The 21,996-nt window shown below is 31.0% G+C and overlaps 2 long non-coding RNA genes across 2 annotated transcripts; one reads left to right on the forward strand and one right to left on the reverse strand.

Annotated features, from left to right (window-relative positions):
- The first annotated feature begins 1,290 nt into the window (after positions 1-1,290).
- On the forward strand, positions 1,291-5,187 carry LOC134721946 (uncharacterized). The gene is made up of 2 exons (XR_010107946.1): positions 1,291-4,015; positions 4,086-5,187. It is a non-coding gene; the product is annotated as an uncharacterized LOC134721946 (long non-coding RNA).
- Positions 5,188-15,676: 10,489 nt separating this feature from the next.
- LOC134723781 (uncharacterized) lies at positions 15,677-18,905 on the reverse strand. Its single transcript, XR_010108177.1, has 3 exons — positions 18,809-18,905; positions 16,696-16,821; positions 15,677-15,767 (listed from the first exon to the last, which is right to left on the reverse strand). It is a non-coding gene; the product is annotated as an uncharacterized LOC134723781 (long non-coding RNA).
- Positions 18,906-21,996: the final 3,091 nt, after the last annotated feature.

The raw sequence follows: 21,996 nt of genomic DNA on the forward strand, positions 1-21,996 counted from the left end.
AATTTTGGGTCCTCAATGCTCTTCAACTTTGTATTTGTTTGGTTTTTAACTATTTTGATCTGAGCGTCACTGATTAGTCTTATGTAGACGAAACGCGCGTCTGGCGTATAAAATTATAATCCTGGTACTTTTGATAACTATACCACATTTCAAAGCGATCATTATGCACAGTTACATAAGCAAGTTTACATCATTAACTCATTATTCTTTATCCCACTTCTTATCATTATACTAAAGTACTTTAACTTAACTACACTAGTGATTAATAATTAATAATTGGTTTTAAAACATCAAATAGAGAATACTTCATGCACATTAAAACGGAACCACGTAAAACAATGACATTTGGAGAATCTTAGATATCTATGACTAAAAAACCAGGGAATTGAAAAACAGTACGCTTGATATCGACGTATGCAACCCTATAACTAAAGCATATAACCAAAAACCTGCAGCACACAGTTCGAAACAATAATCAAAAATATCCGTCTAAATACACTGGAAAAAAGCATCAGATACATACTTCATGAAAGTAATGTTTTAAGTCAAACACTGACGAGAGAAGATGACAACCATATACATACAAATTGTCTCTGCCGAAAAAATAATCACGAGACACCAATGTGACAATAGAACAAATGTTACTCTTCCACATCATACATATTTTAAAACAGATAAAACATTTGATTCATGTGCGATACGTAACGATATTAAAGTGTTGATATTAGAATAAATAAACAAAGAAAATAAATAAAATTCATGTTTTATGGATATACTTTTTAAAAATCTGAATATTCAATTGTCTGTTTTGAATGTGAATGACAAAATATTTCTCATTTTATGCGGAAGTTTTTTTGTTGTTTTATTTCCATGCCACTTAATGATTGAGGTAAATATGAGAATAAATTAATGTACAAATCGGCCATAAATTTAATGAAATGATTCAGAATGCACTTGTTTCGTATTCATCATACCATGCTTTATACCAATTAAAACATTGTTAAATTGAAACAAAGAAAGGTATATTTTGTGACAATATGATAGGCGAAAAATATATATATAAATATATATAAAATATATTTATATTTATATTGATGATTATATATTCTTAAAATGTTTATTAAATTGAATAATATAAATACGGGGGAATATCTATTAAGAAAATCATGACCTTGTAAAAGGTTGTTCAATTGACCGCTACTGCATATGAAATATTTACATTCAGATCATGAGGTGACATGTAACAATTAGTTAAACACTGGACATACGTGTATTGCTTACCATGTGGAGACATGTAGCAATAACAATTAGTTAAAACACTGGACATGCGTGTATTCTTTGACCATTAATTTCCAGGTTGGCCAAAACATGTCAATTAGAGTCAACTTAATAGATATTCATCCCTGTATCTTTTAATTTAAGACTATAATGGTCAAGTTAATAGAAACCTTGACACTGTTTATATTCTGTATATATACTTGTGTATTTTACTGTATAGAGGAGACCGTCCGTTATGGACACTGGTCCAGACGGGCTTGAATAAACTACTATTCCAAATAACCATGTGTTGTGTTACATGTGGTTATTTTTGGTTAACCGTGACCAAAGGATAATAAGGTAAAGTGACTTTTTATTTGATACTCTTTACTTAATTTCTCAAAATGGCTAGACAAGAATTTAATGCAGGGTCTGTTTTTCAAAATTTAGAAACACAAGTTCAAAGTTTCACTCAAAAGGTATTTAAAAAAGGCATTAATTCGATTGAAAGCTTTGATGGTTCAAAATCAGACAAATTAGGAATAGGTGTATCAGATGTGAGCACAATTGTTCATGATCAAGATGCTGATTTACTCATTAAAAAAATGTTTATTAGATAATGGTTTTTTTTTTTAAGCGAACTATGATGTAGATATTTTTTATTTTTCTTATAAATCCATGGTGAAGGTTTTATTTTTTTTATTGATATTTTTTTATGTAATCATTATGATAAGGGTGAAGGTACTTATGATAGGTATTTGATTGTTTTAGTCAATATAAAAGACTGGCAACTTTGTAGGTATTTGAAAGTATAAGTCAATATATAAGTTTTGCGTACATATTGTAATGATATAATGAGAAGTTTTTATATGCTGTTTTTTAAAAGACAGAATAGATATTTAAATAAGAAAAAACAACATTTGAATATTAATATTTAAGAATTAAATAACAATAGGTAAAACTATTTTAAAGATGTTGGTTATATTTTAAAGTATTTAAATGCACGAATAATGATAATATCAAAACATTTAATATATCTTGATTTTGAATATAATAATTTAATTTTTTATTCATATTTTGATCTGTTTTCTGAAGAGACAATCAGTAATTCTAAAATATACGCGCCTATATATATTGGTATAAGAAAGTTTCATAAGAACACTTTTGGCGACGGATTTAAGGGTATTTCTGCGATGTTATAATCATATGGTTGTTCAAATATGGTTGACGCAGTTTGGTAAGTGCGTAAGCACATTTGTTTAGAGAAACAAAATATTCTATGGTATTTAGAATCCAAACCTTTATTTTCGCACAGTTATTGTGGTATTTTTAAAGAATGACGGACCTATCTTCAGAAAATGGCGCCTAAATGATTAAAATTGATATAAGTGGTAAGTCCACTCTTAGGGAAATGTAGGTTTCTATAAGTTTTAAAAGTATTGACAGTTTTTAGCGATAGATGAAATATAGGATTATTTATAGAGAACATAAATCTATAGTAAGGGTTAAAAATGAAAATGTTTTCATAAGAAAACAATTAAGGATTTAAAATATGGAAATAAGTATCATATGATTAATCGTTATAAACAAATATGACGCGATATATCTTCCGCAAATATTTTAATGTGATGCTGATTAAATTAAAAGAAAATTAGCAAACCAAGAAAAATGAGAAAACATAGAGGAATATGAGGTCATCTATAACTTCCCCGTTTAATGAGATGACAAATGATTTTATTTCTGAGAGATAAAGTGTAGAAAGTAGTCAAAATATATTTGTTGATGAAATTATAACACCAAAAAATAAATCATAAGTTTGAAAGAAAAATCAATTAATGTTTAACTTTTTCTCAAACATATCTTGTTATCTTGATAAAATGAACGACTAACATGTCGTAGTTGTAGGCTTCGTGATGATTGTTTTTAAATAAATATATGTGTATATAAAATAATTTTGTTTTGATTAATCATTCTAATTCTCGCTTCAGATTGCTCGCTGAAAAATTGTTGATTGTTAAGAAATCCTATAAATATCAGTAATCTCTGAATCACAGCTTTGTTTATGAAAAAGGAAGGAAAGTGTTGGTTAAATGTTAAACCTCATTGTAAATAATTTTTCATTCTTAATACTAGATAAAAGTTTATTTTATTAGTTTTATTGTTTTTGTATTTGAGTTTAAATTGTTTTTGGTTCTTATTTCAAATAGATAAAAAGCAGTTAGAACTTGAGAACGACTTTGAACTATCAAATTTAGTAAATGCATTAATTTATTTGTGTTGCTATATTTATAGGTATTTGTTATTAAAATATTTTTAAGTGTAATAATAGGTGTTTAGCCAAGAGAATTTAGTAATAGAGAGATTCAAGTAGTCACACGATACCTTGGTGGCAATCAAATGGTGTCAACTGATGTTGAGGGCGATGGTACTGCCTACAGAGATGTTAAAATAGCTTCTGCACCATTACTGAGAACCAGCCAATAAGAACCATTATCCAGTATTGGATATCGGCTTTGATCATTGGACACAACGCAGACGTTAAGATGTACATAAAACTATACGATCACATAACTTTTTATTGGTAGAGGGAATCGTTCTACAGCATCACAGGTAGATTTTCCTGTAATGTTTCAGCCGGTGATAACTGAGCAACCTAGTCAGGGACTCTGAATTAACAGAGTAGGTAAGCTAGGTCAGTTAGGAGTAAATCAACAACGGATGGTGGATCACATGAAGGACGGATGGTGGATCACATGAAGTACGGATGGTGGATCACATGAAGGACGGATGGTGGATCTCATGAAGTACGAATGATGGATCACATGAAGGACGGATGGTGGATCACATGAAGTACGGATGGTGGATCACAAGAAGTACGGATGGTGGATCACATGAAGGACGGATGGTGGATCACATGAAGTACGGATGGTGGATCACATGGAGAACGGATGGTGGATCACATGAAGTACGGATGGTGGATCACATGAAGGTCGGATGGTGGATCACATGAAGTACGGATGGTGGATCACATGAAGTTGGAATGATTGCAGAACTTCTAAATGACGGGAATTGGTGTCGCAGATAAACAAATGGATTGTTGGAGTTGACAACGACGATCAGAGGAGCAGTTCACTGGAGTCGGGGTTATGAAGACGGTCCGCAGTTGATGGTTGCGCTTTTTTTCTAGGAATAAGAAGTTCCAATAGTTGATGTTACGAACTTAGTTATTCACACAAGAATTGTATGAACTATACATTGCTGAACATTTAGATGTTGTTGAACTTTTGAAATGATTTTATTTATGAATATTTTTGTTGTTTTTAGGGAAATTTGCAAGCATTCATATTGTCACCGATTTTAACTAAAATATAAATTATATTTCTTAAGAAAGGGAGGAATGTGACAATATGATAGGCGAAAAATATATATATAAATATATATAAAATATATTTATATTTATATTGATGATTATATATTCTTAAAATGTTTATTAAATTGAATAATATAAATACGGGGGAATATCTATTAAGAAAATCATGACCTTGTAAAAGGTTGTTCAATTGACCGCTACTGCATATGAAATATTTACATGCAGATCATGAGGTGACATGTAACAATTAGTTAAACACTGGACATACGTGTATTGCTTACCATGTGGAGACATGTAGCAATAACAATTAGTTAAAACACTGGACATGCGTGTATTCTTTGACCATTAATTTCCAGGTTGGCCAAAACATGTCAATTAGAGTCAACTTAATAGATATTCATCCCTGTATCTTTTAATTTAAGACTATAATGGTCAAGTTAATAGAAACCTTGACACTGTTTATATTCTGTATATATACTTGTGTATTTTACTGTATAGAGGAGACCGTCCGTTATGGACACTGGTCCAGACGGGCTTGAATAAACTACTATTCCAAATAACCATGTGTTGTGTTACAATTTGTCATTGTATGAACCATGACATATAAGCTTGAACATTAGGAAACAAAGACAAAATATACTCATCATAGATACCAGGACTAAATTTAGTATATCCGCCAAAAAGTGCTGACTACTGGGCTTGTGATACCCTCGGGTAAATATTTCTCCACCAGCAGTCGCATCGACCCAGTGGTAGTAAATAAACTCATCATAGATACCAGGACAAAATTTAGTATATACTAATAATATACTAATAAATATACAACTCACAAAATATTACAGGAATCCCACTGTGAACCAGATTGTACTTAAGTAATTCAAAATAGATAACAGAAAGCAACTAGTTCAACTTTTGAAATGTAAAAGAAAAATGAACAATGGATTAATAAAAAGTAAAAAGACGAAAAAACAAACAAGTCTTCACTTAACAGAAAACAGACGATTTATCAAAATGAACTCTTCTGATAGACAAACTATATATATGTACAGTATTGTGACATGCAGAAACAACTCAGCAAAAATACCAGACATAATATAGTACTCCTAATGCGAGGTTCGTCTGTATAATTAAACTCATCAATAGCAATTAAAGTAAAACAGTTGGAAGTCATAAAACAAACGAAGTTGATTATAACAAATTCCAAAAGAAAAATTGTGCCGCATGCAGCTAGAATTTTATAGGGATACTAGGCTTACAATGTGGTGCACGTGCGTTTTAAGTTTATTTACATGACTTTGAAGAGCATTGACAATTCCTAAAATCTTTCAAGTGGGGATAAATACCGTCACAACAAGGAAATCAATGACTGTGTCTAATGAAAACCAGGGATTTCGTATATATATATGATATTTATTATTTCAAAAAGGAACGTATCAATCATTGAGGGTTCATGTCAACACGTAAGTGCTCATTTCTGGATTGGTGATACGTTCGGGGACTAAACATCCGTCAGCAGCGGCACCGAGCCAGTGGTTGAATAAACTTTGCAATAATTCCGTGTTCACAATTGTTTATCTAGATTAACACCTTAGTTACATGATTTGTCAGAGCATGTATTGGTAGAGAAAATTCGTTTGAGGTATTGAAAAAATGTCCCCATCGGCATTATTATAATACATGTTCAAGTCTTTCGTAACAAAAAAGTACTAAAAACCCTGAATGGTCGATATTAATTGTCAACAATACATCCATGTCGATCATTTAGCACATTCAATGAATAACTATTGATGAAAGATAAAAAAATCAACAAAGCTAAACTCTCTCAACAAACTGGATCTTAAAACCCTTTTCATGATAACAAATGCGTGATACCATTTAAAAGTTATTCAAAACTTCAAATAGTTTTCATATATTTTAAAGATACCATTTCCATTAACATATACAGAGTTTACATAAATTGCCTCTAAAATCAAAAGCAATTGAAAGGAGATGATAAAACATTTTTTTGTAAGAAACATATCCATAGAGGCGTTCTTCGTTGACAGGGTCTTATATAAACATACTGTTCTGCTCAATTAAATAAACATTCACAATTTCTTTCTTGACTGCTGTAGAATCTGTCTTTAAAATCATATTCCAAGGCACGTGAAATAGGTCATGCAAAAAATAATATATCTAGGTCTGATCCCTATCTCAGTATTGATTCATTATTGGTTTATTTCTGTATGTACCTGTCTTTTAGTTGACTATTACTTCGACACCATGACATGCATGAAGTTATCTCATTTGTCAACTATGGAAATATATTTCTTTTGAGTTGTATTCATGTCTATTCATATACCCCTAATTTGAGGTTTGATTATGTTCGCTTTTGGTCTTAATTTGTATAGATTTTACATTGTCACTAAAAATGAAGACTGATGTCAAATGTTAATGTTTAAGTCTTTATTGGCAAATACCTTAACAAGATTTCGGTAGAACACAAATGAAAAACGGTTACTTTCGCTTTCATAGTTTGAATGACTTTGAAAACTGGTTCCACTACAACTTCTACATTTGTATATCAATTAAAGAGTAAAATTGCGAAAATACTGAACTCTGAGAAAAAGTTAAAGCGGAAATTTAATAGTCAAATGGCAAAATCAAAAGCAGATACACATCAAACAAATTAATAACAACTGGTATATTTCTTACTTGTACAGGCCTTTTCTTATATAGAAAAGTTGGATAACACCTAGCTTTAAAGCTAGCTAAACTGCTCACCTGTATGCCTGTGGTTTACTAAAATGTATATTGTAGATTCGTTTATTTTGATGCAATATTAGTGAATAAAGAAAACATGGTATTTTTGATGATACTATATTTCGGGAGTTTGTGAACTACATACAAGCCTAAGAAATCTACATACATAAAATCCCATAATTTTTTTCAAATCGCATATTAGAATTTCATAAAACATTGTTCTAATACATTGTTATATTTTTTCTTTAATCAGTACTATTTAAACTAAACTAAACGGCTTTTAATCAAGATATCAATTATGTTGCTCATTAACTATCATTATAATGAGATTGATAATGTTTCGAAAAAGAATTTTCATCGTCCACTTTTGGAAAATAGCTATTGCATGATCTTTCAACATGCACCTGTTGCCGGAAAGGTCCAAGTCCTGTTTTTGTGCTGACCACACTTTTTGTCACATACTGAGTAAATAGTATAGGATCATATGTCAATATATTAGATGTTCAAACATAAAAATGAATCAATAATTGCCTTCTGAACTGGACACTTTTCAGCTTTAATGCATGATACTATGCACGTCACTTACAGCGAAAAATCAATATCATGTTATTCATACAACTTGAAACAATGTATCATTGAAATTGTGTTGAATGAAAAACAATTGAATATCTTCATTCGATAGTTTAATGGTTAATTATTAATTCTACTGAAATAATGCACACAAGATTTTGAAAGCATGGTATGTGCATGTTTAGTTATATATTTAATCTTTAGGTGTAATATTTAATTTGTTAAATGACAGTTGAATTCATTTCAAAATTCTTTTGCAATATCGACGATGTAAGCTTGTTCAAACATTCTGTTTAATGTTGTACTAAACAAACAATGCTTTAAATGGATCACAATTGAATAAACACTATGTCACATCAAACTTAATAGAAATTCACAATGGAAGATAGAATGTATGAACATAAAAAACAGAATAAAAGACACGATTAAAGTTTATATTTATTTCATATCGCCAATAAAAAGAGAAGTGAGCGATACAAATGGGATATTCAAAAACTCTGGCCGAAAATGAACTGACAATGCCATGGGTAACATTGTTCTGTGATATTTAGATAATCATAATAAGTTAATGTGAAAAAACTTCGATTAAGCACCCAAACATATGTAAACATGCATCACAGACATAGATTTTTTTCTTACAATGTCCTGTACGAAATTTGTCATTTGTTATCTAATAATTCGTTTCTTTTCCAAAGATGTATGTTTAATTATCGTTTGTTTTGGTTGCATTCCAGTATTCCTGTTGTTCCTTTGCTTTCCTCCTTCAGTTGATGTGTTCCTCGGTTTTAGTTTGTAACCTGGATTTGTCTTCTTTCAATTGAATCATGACTTTTGAACAGCGGTATACTACTGTTGTATTGCTTTATACAACACGGATGAATAACAAAATTCAAACAAAAAGACAAATAAAGTTGTTGTAGTTCCCCGTAAAGATGAGCGGATCATGCTCAACAAATGGCAGATAAATGGACTATTACATTACATAGAAAGGCTTATAACAAACGGACGCTCATATCTGAGTTTTGCACTTATGATTACTACGAGATATCCTAGTTATATCAGTTTTATTAAAAGTAATTGCTCGAATTGATATGAATCCCTGAATTGGAAACTACTTAAAACAAAACTAACAAGAAATGCTGACAACATGCATTCTAAAAATTTCTAACTGCTGAACGTTTCTTCAAATGTTTTTTTTACATATAAAGATCTTTTAAGTAGAACCTTTACAGTTTTAATCTCTTCATTATTTTCAGTACATTACCATATTTTGTAGAGTTATTTTGTAAACGTACAGGCAATACTAAGATTTCAACGTTCAAACATCATCTGTTTACATTATACCTGTTCAAATATTAAAACATAATGAACAAGCTCACGATTATATTACATTGACGTTATTTCAGTTTCATATCCTTATTACCAATATTACTTTATGTAGTCATAAGTACATGTCCGGGATTTTTGTCTGACTAGAGGTCAACATACCTTTAAAGTAATCGACAATTATAGGTACTATGCAATTGTTGGTATTACATGGTTTCGTTAGTCGATAGTAATTATTGAGTCTATTTCGGATTGACATGATCAAATATAGAGTGAAGTTTTTGTTGTTAAACATCTACACACAACATGAATATCAGTGGAAAACTTTTTCTATAATTTTTCTACATAGGTTTCTTTTTGGAATGTTCTTGTTCGACAGAAATAAAGACACTTTGAATTGTTTACACCAAGAAGGCATTCTTAAATCATTAATTAATTAAATTAAAATAGGTTGGTCAAACCGGAAGAGAGAATTAAGATTTATACACGATTTTACCTTATATCTAAACTCATCATAGATACCAGGACTAAATTCAATCTGGTACAATTCGTTAAAATAAAATAAAATCCTAATAGTCCTTCGATTAAGAAAATGTGATAATCTTGATTAAAGAACTGATCAATATTTTTTGAATTTTCCTTTAATTCTTGTTGAATGATATTTGTGACAACGTACGTACTCAATTGCCTCTAATACTGGTAATAAAGTGACGCCATGTTTTTTTGATGTCTCAATAATTCGCAAATCGGGCGTGTGTGCATATAATGGGAAGACGTTTTATCCAGTCTTTAATTAAATTTGCTCTATTTTGAGTTCATTTTCCATTTTGTTTCGATGTAATATTTAAAATTTAAACTATCATTGCCTCTTATCCGTCTCGACCTGTTCTAATGATTTTTTATAAAGCATTAAAAGAGAAATAAGTCAGAAAGAATAGGATAATAGACACGAAAAAAATACATTTATTCAATGCGCGATTCAAATATCGATATTCTTATCTGTCTCGACCTGAATTAGTGATTTTTACAAACATCACAGACGTAAAAAGAGAGATAAGTCAGAAATTATAGGATATATTATAAAACGTTTATTTGAAAGCTTGTTTTAAGATTTGATACTAAGTTGCCAATCAAAAACCTCGCATAGTGACTCATATTTGGCTTCTTTTACGTTACTTTTTCTCGTATGGAAATTGTCTTATTTGCAATCATACCACATCTAATTATATTCATATACTCTACTGCAAATGTACGACCAAAAGCAACACGACCAGAAGAGATAAAATGACCCTTGGAAAAACATCAAATACAGTAGTTTTTTTTATATTTCTCTGGTATTGTTTTTATATACTACCTTTTTTAAACAATTAACGAAATGAAAGTTTTTGATGAATAAAACGGCTGTACAAATCTGAGAGTAGTACAGAAATCTTAACAAGTTCGGTTTTTTTTATAGTTTACTATGATGTTTGATTTTGCCCGTTGTTAAATATAGAACACACGGTGATTGTTATTTGGTATCGTCAATGGTATTCGTTTTTTTTTGTTGCTAATTGTCTAATTGACAGTAATACCACATTTTCGTTTTTCGATATGTAAAGAAAATGGTCTGTGTTGGTAAATAATGCAAAATAGTGATGATATGATATGAGTATACATGTTTACATTATGTTTTGATATTTGCAGCTATCATGAACTAGTGTCTTATAAAGTGATTTGCAAGATATAATTAAATGCTCTTTAGTTCACTCATCCACTTTTAGTTTGCAAAGAAATAGATGAATACAATTGCTTATTACTTTACGTGAATTATTTATTTTTTCATAAGTACATCAGATCATAAGCATTTGTCAAAGGATTGTGTAAAACGTTAAATAGCAAAAATACCGAACTCTAATGGAAATTCAAATAAGAAAGTTCCTTATCAAACTGCCAAATAAAGCTCAAATACACCAAACGAATGAAAATCAACTGTCTTGACTATTAAAACGTCACATTTATCTTGTCCTATTTCGACTAAGCCTAAAATAAAGCAATAATTATTCAATCCTATTACATAGAATTGTAAGAAGATTCGTGTAACTGTTTCTCTGCAATTTTATTACTCTGACAACGTTTTTGGTTTCTAATGACAAAAGTTTCAAAAAGTAAAATCACTCGCAAAACTCATTTGGTTTACAGTATTGAAACCTTAAATCCATCTTCCAATGTTTTAGATATATATTTGACTAATGTATTGAATAATTCATGGAATGAAACCATAAAATTCCTTCAACCATTACAAACATTATTTATTCTAACAATTATTTCATTAGTCAGATAAAGCCTGTGATAAATTGTGAAAAAGTAAAATCTACTTAAGTTGCCGTCTGATATAGTAGCATTAACAATTAAAAGATTCACCTAAATCCACTCACTAACAGTCATTTAACCTTTTCCACAATATCAAGAAACTGAATTTTCTATATATAACTAATGCACAATCTAAAAGTGGAACAAAACGACTCAAACAAATATGTTTATTTCTTTTAGCGAAACTAGAACACCTCGTCGAAAGTCACTAATTTCAATTTCTAGTGTCCTGGGGGATATATTGTCGATATAATGTACCAATAAAAGATAAGTAAGTAGTATTCATGTATTTAATACATCAGCACTTTTCGTTGTCATTGCGCATGAACAGTCAATTCATGTAGCTATATGAAATACAGGTTAAACATCAAATATTATAATATGGCAGTATAAAATGTGCATATGCAAACAAGATTGTCAATGCAATCTTATCTTAAAGATGAATCAGTCTTCATTCAATGATAATTTACGAACATTCTTATACAACTATCAAACATATATATATATAAATTAATATATGTCAAGTAAAAAGTAGACCATACATGTTGTTCAGTATATGCTACAAAACTACAATTAATTTGCATACTTTAAACAGTAGACATATGTTCTAAACGGAAAGTTAGTTTGATGCGACTGTCGCACAAGTGAGAGGTTAAGTGCGATAAAACAAGTTTCAATCCACCATTTTCTACATTTGAAAATGCCTGTAGCAAATCAGGAATATGACAGTTATTCCTTCGTTTGAAGTGTTTTGTCATTTGAATTTGTCATTTGATTAGGTAATTTCCGTTTTGAATTTTCCATGGAGTTCAGTATTTTAGTGATTTTACTTTCTTCTTTAACAATTGACCAAATCAAAAGCCAAAAAAACATTTAACGAATGGCAAACGATTGTCATATTCCTGAATTGATACATGTATTTCTTTCGAAAGAAAATGGCAAGATTAAACTCGGTTTTGTACAATTGTATTACAGTAATTCCACTTTATCGACAACAATATGCGGCCAAAAAAAAATGAAAGTAAAAATGTGTAAAATTGGGGAATATCAGTCTACATTGAGTTATATTCTTAATTATAGTAAAAGTATTCAAATTTACTCGGTTTACAAATATATATTTACAGAAGATGTGGTGTAAACGTCAATGAGGTAGTAACGTAAATATAGTTTTAACACTGCATCGAGTGTGAAATAAATACACACTCGAGATAGAAAAAAAAATCAAATTTAAAACGCAATGTTTGTCGAACGTTTTACATATCTAAGCTTTTATTTTTATTTTCGAGAGTAGATACATATCGTATTGCAAAAGATTTAATGTTCATGACGTCATTATGCATGGTCGCCTTTTTTCAAGAAGTCGGGACGAGAGAGAGAGAGAGAGAGAGAGAGAGAGAGTTAATCATTAATTTATTTTGAACACGTGAAATGGTTGTTAAACCTCAGCCTACCCATAAGTATAGACGACTCTTATTATACAATCAAAAAGCACTTGAACATATATGTAATGTTTGATTATTAGATCATTAACTGTAGAAAACACATTTAAGTACTGCAAAAGTTGATTTTGCCTCATTGTTTAATTATATGCTGTTAAACATTTCAATTCATTTTTATTTCATCCTTCATAAAAATTGTTTTGAATTAACTTTTACCAAAAAACCCTTTTGGAAATAGTAAGTCATTACAGTTATCTCCCTTAACACAAAAATACATTTTAAAAGAATGCATCCATTCAAATCTCTGTGTATTGCTTTTATGATTCATATCCCATGCCTCTGCTCACAATTTTCTCTTGGAGAACAATTTGTTCTTCCATCTGTACATCACTAGCGTGTCCACTTCTTTTATTTTTCTTCCACAACTGACGCCTGCGTTCTTCCTCCTCGTATGTATATTGTCTGCCTGGTATATGATATGGACGGGACAAAGGTGGAGTGGATACAATTGTTGATGTCGTTGAAATAGATGTTCTTTTATCACTTAAATAGAAATTTTGAAATTTAGGTGTAAGGAAATACCGTCGGGTATGCACAAAATCCAAGCATTATACAGTAACTTTAAGAAAAATCAACACGAACCTACCATATCAAAAACCGGAATATGTTGAAGAGCATCGTAAAGGAAACCAAATACTGCTTCACAAATGTCATCTGTCATGTTGGTCATGGCAATTATTTGTAGTATTTTGGGTATCATCCCCGGGTTGTTCGTGTTTCAGATTAAAGCTTGATTCCTTAAGTAAACTTTTTTTTGAACAAAATATTTTGTTCGGTCTAAAAATATTTGATTGGCTAAATAATCAATACAGAAAAAAACGCATTGAAAGCATTTTTTATAACCGTTTCAACGACATTCGATATGTTATAGCCAACACAGTATTGTTTTACTGCATCACGGATTGCGATTCCTCATTCAATTGTCCTTAACAATGAAAAACAATACTAACATGACTTATTGAAATATTCTTATTTATCCAAAGCATATGCATTTAAATACGTGTTTCTAGTTGCTCACGATATTCAATCTTTCGTGTACTTCCTATGTGATTATTCTTTGTCAAGTGTTGTTTCGGTAAGATTTGGTTTTGTTTTGTTCGTTGGCATTTGGTTCTTTGTAATTAAGTTACTTCAGTAATAAGTCTATAAAAACATACACGTCTGATAAATGTGTCAAAGCAGGTTAAACATTATTTCCAGTTGTTCTTTTTTACATAATGTCAGCACCAATCGTTTGGCGTTAACAATCATGAATTGACGACCAATACAATATGATTAGGTCTCAACTTCTATATGCCTCATGTCTTTCCAGTCTTAGATTTTAAGATAACAGAATAGTCGACCAATCTGTTATCAAACTGTAATGCTCAATTTTGCGCTTTCACTCAGTGGGAATATGCATGGCGGTAAAAAAAAATGCATATCATAAGACACTTCATATGTCGACGCACCCGGTCTAGCGATTCACTAATTTTTTGCTACCTTGTCTTCTGAATAGATTAATGAGATTTGAACATCGATAAACTACTGTTGCCTCAATCTATATCAACTTTATTTTAATAGTGTCCTCTGCACAGGATGATCATGATAGTTTCTAAACACTATGTGATTGCTGTTCGGCTCCATGTGTGCGTAATTTGCGCTATAATAGTTCACTTTGTACAATCTAAGAATTCGAAAGAGATGTCTCATTGACGTTTACACCATATCTTCTTATATCAATTGATTTAAATCATAGTAATCGAGTGATGTGTAGTAAACCAAATCTCATGTAGGTATAAGTCACTACTTACTTTATATTGTCATGATCCATAATTTGTTGTTTTTCAGGTCCTACTATTGTATATTTTGTAATTTCATAGTCTTTTCGTTCTCTGAAATAAAAGATATTGTTAGATAATAAATGTGGATACTCCTAAGAGAAAAATTACGTATTTGATTCTGTGAAATTGTCTTTAAATAAGTGACACATATGACGTCATCTAAGGATGCTGACATTATTTGAAGAAAGAGCTATGTTTGGAGCTTTTCTTTTTGAATCACTGGGAGGTTTTTTTCCTTTGAGGACTTCAATCTCGTATATACCGGGCCCAATGATCTTGAAAGTAATTAAACCGCAAAACGTATTCGGTCAGAAGTGCAATAAAACTTTGATTAATTAAAAAAAAAGAAAAAAAAAAGACTGTGCAATTTTGATTTGCCATTGGAAACATGACGGGCGCCACAACTGACGCAGATTATGCTTACCCTCCAGGAGATCTCGAGATAACCCACAGTTTTTATGTGTGTTGCGTTTCGGTGTTGTGTCGTTGTTCTCCTCTTATATTTAATGCGTTTCCCTCGGTTTTGGTTTGTTACCCCGATTTAGTTTTTTGTCCATGGATTTATGAGTTTTGAACAGCGGTATACTACTGTTGCCTTTATTTATGGGTGAAATGGTGTTTTTTTTTTAAATATGAGTTTTGACATAACGTTTGGTATCTAGCGCCTTTGATAATTTAAAATTGTTAATACCGGGAAATTTCAAGCAATGATAAGTAGTAAAGAATAGTTAGCTCACCTTTCTATAACGGCAATTTGATACATAAGTTTTGCCTCACGTTTTTCTTCATATATTCTAGCACCAGATCCACAACAGCATGCACAACAACCTTTAACAAGGCAAAACATTTAACGAAAGATGTTTATCTCATGGAATATTAATAATGTTATTATTCGTAGTGGTTGTTTATACTTTCAATGTGCAAAACGACAGGTACCACACATGAAGAAAAATATGCTTACCCATCAAGATTATATTTAATCAACCAAGTGTTTTGCCGCAGTTCGTTTTTCTACAACTGTAGGTTTTTGTTCAAAATAGAGGTCTATTCTTTTTTCTTGTGAAGTTTAACTTACCTCTTTTATATTCCTCTTATTTTGTAAATTCTAAACTATTTCGAATTTAGGTTCAAAGAAATTACCATTTTGTTAAGTAATATGGAGCTGAAACTGTATTATCATCGTAAATAATGTTTGACCTAAAGTTAAATAAAATTTTTGTATAGATGATTTAATTCTTCTTTGGAAACAAAACACTTAAAGGACAAAAAATATTAAAAAAAATAGTGGTACTAAGACCTTTATAGATAAAGACAGTTTTACGAAGGATCGTTTTTTGTGGTACGTACTTTCAATTGTCATATTGTCTGAAAAGTCTACGAAGGTCAGTACATATATATATAAAAAAAAACTTGTTTAAGTGTGTTCTATTGGCAGTGGGTAAACAAAGAAAGGGGTAGTGAATGTGGCTTAAGTCTATGAGAGGTTATGAGATGTTTGGATTGTTAGTTATGTTGTATATCTTGAAGAAGAAACGAACTCTGCTTGCAAAGAAAATTTGCTAAGAAGGATTAAGTATTAAAAGGTAAATTATGAATCATATCTTTTTCATTGTCTTTAATGTTTCGTGTATGACAGCATTTTCATTCGTAAAGCATTTCGGTACACCAACATTGATGACAAGATTCGAGTGTATAACATATAAATGTCTTCTATAGTGAATGTATTTTTAGATATAGATACAAATTATTGCTTTACCTTGTAATAATCCACAAACTAATAAAAGTAATAAAAAGAAAACTATTCCAAGAACAATTGCAACAATTTCTCCCCATGTCAGTTCTGGTGAAGACATTGGAATGACTGTTTGCAGAGTGTCTGATGCTGAAATGAATGAAATACACTGTATGTATTGTATTCAAAACAAAAATATGAAATCCAACGTTTGTTCTATGTAAGTACCAGTTACCGTCGGTATAGAATTAGACAGGCGAAAGATACTAGAGGGTCATTCACTCTTAAGTCGGAAACAAACTGAAAACGCTCAGGCTAAAATACAAAAAGACTAACAGACAAACAAAATCACACACCACACAAAAAGGAAAACCGCAGGTCGACTTGGGTAAAAGAGTATGGTCAGCATTGGTCTTCTTCCGACCTGCAGTAAACACTTGTTAACAGGGGCATTTTTTGTCTGTGTCTAATGCATACATTTTGCAGCCACATTTGATCAGGATGGGAACATTAAATCAGATTATGCGATAAGAGATAGAGTTGCCTTCTTTGAACATTAATAACCCTAAATGCATTGTCATTATATTGTTTACTTGCATAGATCACATGTTTTTTCAAAGAAGACACATTTGTACTATACAATGTGGTGAACACACATTGAACGGATTTGATATGTTATTATATTGCAAAAGAGAGACGAAAGATACTAAAGGGATATTCTAACTCTTAAATGCTTATTTCATTATTTTTTTTAAAGTTCAAGATAAACGTGTTAAGGTGGTACCTAACACCTTAACTAAAATTAATTTTGCTCGTTTAATTTTCTTTAGATTTTAACAAAGTATTTACTTTGACCCTTTGACAAAAACATAAAAAATTCAAAAATTTGAACCAACCGTTTAATCAGAAAAAATACACTGGTTATATAGCAGTTTGACAAACAGTGATTTTGATCATTGAGAAGCTTTTAAAATATTCCCTTTAGAACACAACGTCATTAAAACGTTCTGCTGATTTTACAGAGTTATCTCCCTGTAGTGTTAGGTACCACCTTAATAATATAATGAGAAGCGATAATGATATATTTTAGTCTTGGACATTTTATTTAATCATAATTTAGTTTAAACATATTTGTTTATAGTGAATTGGGAAACAAGTTTTGCAACTTATATTAATCCATTTCCACTTTGTATAATTGCTGCATTGTAGCGGCTTTAGACTGCTCTTTTCGAAATCTTCAAAGGTGTCTTTAACGTGCAAGAGATATGGCTCTCTCTTAACACGGGTCAGCCGTTTATCGTCCCCTTCCGATGAACTATCATCGTTTCCTCAAGGCCATACTCGAAAATGTTGTCAAGGGAGAGCCGAAAATTCAGTCCCTGAAATTTTTAATCCCGGACAGGAATCGAACCAGGAACCTTTGTGTTAGTAGTACGATGCAATAACCAATACACAACGGCTCTCCAATCATAATTGGCTATTGAATTTGAAATGCCTTTCATAAACGGCATGTAATCTCAGAACGGATGAGTCGGGCATTTTTCAGATGATATTTTTGACTTTTTTTTAATGTTATGCTGTAAAATCACTTATCCACATCACGAGATGATAAGACGCCCTCAACACAGCAGCGAATGTTACATGTTCAAATGTATACGCCTGTAATTTAGCGATTGTCTTTTGTTAGCTATATATCATATTCGGTTTTAGTTAGGATTTTAACATGAAATTAGTTTTCTCACTTAATTTGTTGAACAAATAGTCATGTCGGGTCTTTTATAGCTTCAAATACAATGTATTGGTTGGCTCATTATTGAAAGCTGTAATTTGATCTATAGTATTGAACTTTCAGTTTATTTGAAATTTGGTGGTGATCAATAGTCTCATTGGCAATATCAGCACATCTTATTTTCATTTTAAATCGTTTTAATATACTTATAATTGCCCTTTTATGTCAGTGGTCTTTTCTGAATAAAATAAACACAGCCTTACACAGGAATGCCATTTTGGCGATCCGAGTTTATGATTATCATATATGTGTTTTAATAATAATTTTCTTTTCGGGCAAATAGTACAGATGAATTTCGTCAGAGAAATTTTACAATATCGACGTGATGTTATTAAAAGATAAACAAACCATTTACAGCTATCGTTAGACCGACTGTTTGTGGTGTCGTCAAAGTTTGGTGCCTCACTTCGCATAGTATCGTCTGTCCATCATTTGCAGTAGTAGGAGCCCAGTTTATAGAACCAGTCACAATATATGCTTTTGATGAACCGTCATATTTTGAAACAACAGTTATATCGTCAAAATGTTTGCCATGTATTTCCATTGAAATACTCGGTGCATGGTATCCATTTATAGAAGTACAAATCCAGGTACCAGATTGTCCTGATATCAGGAATGATGGTCCATTTATTACAGGAGGATCCGGCGGAACTGTAAAACAGACAATTGATTAACACACAGGAATTTAAAATTCAATATCCTAGGCAAAACATATATATTATATAGTACTATAGATTTGTTTAAACTTTTAAAATGATCTGGTGTTCGTTAAAATTTTGGTAACGAGTAAGAAATAAGCTTTCAGGAAGAACATAACGATAGGCTGTAATATGATAGATGCAAGTTGTATAAACATCATAAATATGGTAGTTTTTGGAACTTTATCAACATATATTTTCCCTACCAACAATTAACAAGATATTAGACAGAGAACAAGATATAAGAACAGGTAAATAAATGTCCAACTCCTTTAAAATCAAAGTACCCCTGTCTTTTGTTATATACGAGTCTTTGATGTGTATGATGTGTGTTCAACTTGTCATGTTCGATTGCTATATACAGATACATATTTATTTTTTCTTGTTATTCTGTCACTTTTGAAAAAAAGATATCGTTGTACATACTTAGAAGTTCCACATAAAATGATCTAACGAGAACATTTTGAAGAACTTTATTATCCACCTGGCATTCGAAAACTTTTAGATGATCATCTCTTGAAGCAATAAAATCTATCGTTGATGTAGTAAACCCATTCACTGTCGTTTGGGTTGTATTCAATTTTACATCCCCTCTCAGCCAGGTCAATGTCGGAAATGGGTCACCGCCAGCTGACGAACATGTGAGTGTAACATTATCATTTAGCAAAATTTCTGATGGTCCAGTTATGGCAGGATTTCCTGGAGGAACTAAAATTGATAACAGCATACATTTAGTCCTTTCTGCTTAGTATATGGTAAGTCGTTTTGGTTACATAAACACAATGTAAACTATTTGACATTTAAAAGGTAAATAAAGGGACATGAAAATAATGCGATATTCACCTTCAATGCGAAATTATAAATAAAACATACTTTAATGTACAAATGTTCCATAGAAAGTAAGAGCGTTTTAAGGTTCCAGGAGTCGGTTTCACAAAAAACAAATTAGAACGAAGATCGGTCTTAACCTTACTGAATTGTTAATGACTTAATCGTAAGTTTTTTGTGAAACCGACTCCAGGAAACATCACCTTCAGTGGTATTTTATAAATAAAAGTTTTTGAATATTGATTATTGAGGCAACTTACTTAGATCAATTACTTCTTAATAGAAGGTAAAAGAATTTTGACAAAATTTTTAATTTCTTATTCAACAGCGCCATTGCTATGCGGATTATTTCTTATAAGATACACTAGGACTATCTTGCGAATTTGCGTTTATGGGCATTGTTTGGTGTGTATCTAACAAACACAAAAGGCACATTTTGATCCACGCTTGGTCTCGATCATCGCAAAAATTTCGGATGTAAACAAAATGTCAAGTTACTAAGGAAATTAGCTTACATGGTCATGGCAACTTAAAATGGACTATGCTAGTTTGAATATATAGGTGACCCATACTTGTTAATTTCTGTGTCATGTTGTCCCCTGTAAGGAATTGTCTTATTGGCTATCATTCCACATTTTCTTATGTTTATATGTAAATTATGACAAGGATTGTTTATAATAGAATGACTCACTATAGAAACCCTTCATTGTGATAAAAAAAAAAAAGAGTTTACTTTCACATACATCAAAACTGAGGATTGCATATTTTCTCTATTTTTTGGGGTCTGTTATATTAATTTATTACTGAACACACTGTTTATACGTACTCTGTCCATAAACCGGTACAATCATAAAAATCACAAAATGATACAATACATCAGCCATTTGTTATGTTCTAGCTTCTTTGTTGCTGTTTGTGTTCTATATTTTTTGTTGTATTGAAGTTAATAGTTTCTGTAATGAAAAGAAAATGATAATAAAAATAACAAAAACAAAAACAAAAACCTTACATACTATACACATTCCATCATTAGATACCAATGGACAATATAAACCTTTTTGTGATTAATTTAAAGAAAGTGTAAATAGGTATTATACTAACTATCTGAAGGTTACTTCTGACAAGTTCTAATACTTTGATGCCATAAAAACGTGTTTGTTTCCGACTTAATAGAATTTTTTATCACGTATATTATCGTTGTTTATATCATTCAAAATGCTCTCAGCCGGTTCAGGTCTTTTCGCAGTTAGATTTTATCTGTTACTGGTATCTTTTCCGTGCATTAGTAACTTACTATTATACCAATAACTTTATATTGGCTTTATATTGGCCTCTCATGTTCGCGAAAGTTGAAAGAAAATGTAAACTCGGAACTCTAAATGATAGTTTGATTGGTTGTTGTCCAGTGACAAATATTTGATGCATGTGCTGAAAACAAATGAATATGAAATATAACAGGCAAACAAAATTATTGGCAAAAAAAATTCAAAGATAAGAGTTTTCTTGCCAAAACAAGCCGTTCGTTCAAACTTTTCCCTTTCCCTCGGTTATATGTCTATGTATGTGTCTATTTTTCTGTGCTGAATCCATCCTTAAATGTCGTTCAGCTATATCAATAAAAGCAAAGGATCGATTAAGAGTTTTATTGTTCAACATGACCCATTTAAACGGTCTGAACATTAGTAGTTAAGATTTCCGTTTGTGTTAATGGATTATGAAATATGTCAGCAATATTATTGGAATATATGAAGATAAGTTCATTGTTAATATGCAAAGATCCTTTTTCAGTAATGTTTGATGGTTATATTCAAAGTTAATGACACATATAACAAAAAGAAATGTTCATTCCATTTTAGTTGTATAAAATTGAAAGATAATGTCTTAAACCATGAAAAAAATATGTATTGCGGAATCATTTTGTCTTTTGCTGTGAAACATGAAACATGACAGCAACACTCACTAAAGCATTCCATTCTAGGTCAGTTTAATTTTCAAATTTTATTTAAGTTA

This window comes from Mytilus trossulus, chromosome 6 (genome assembly GCF_036588685.1).
Source record: "Mytilus trossulus isolate FHL-02 chromosome 6, PNRI_Mtr1.1.1.hap1, whole genome shotgun sequence".
In the NCBI taxonomy this organism is placed as follows: domain Eukaryota; kingdom Metazoa; phylum Mollusca; class Bivalvia; order Mytilida; family Mytilidae; genus Mytilus; species Mytilus trossulus.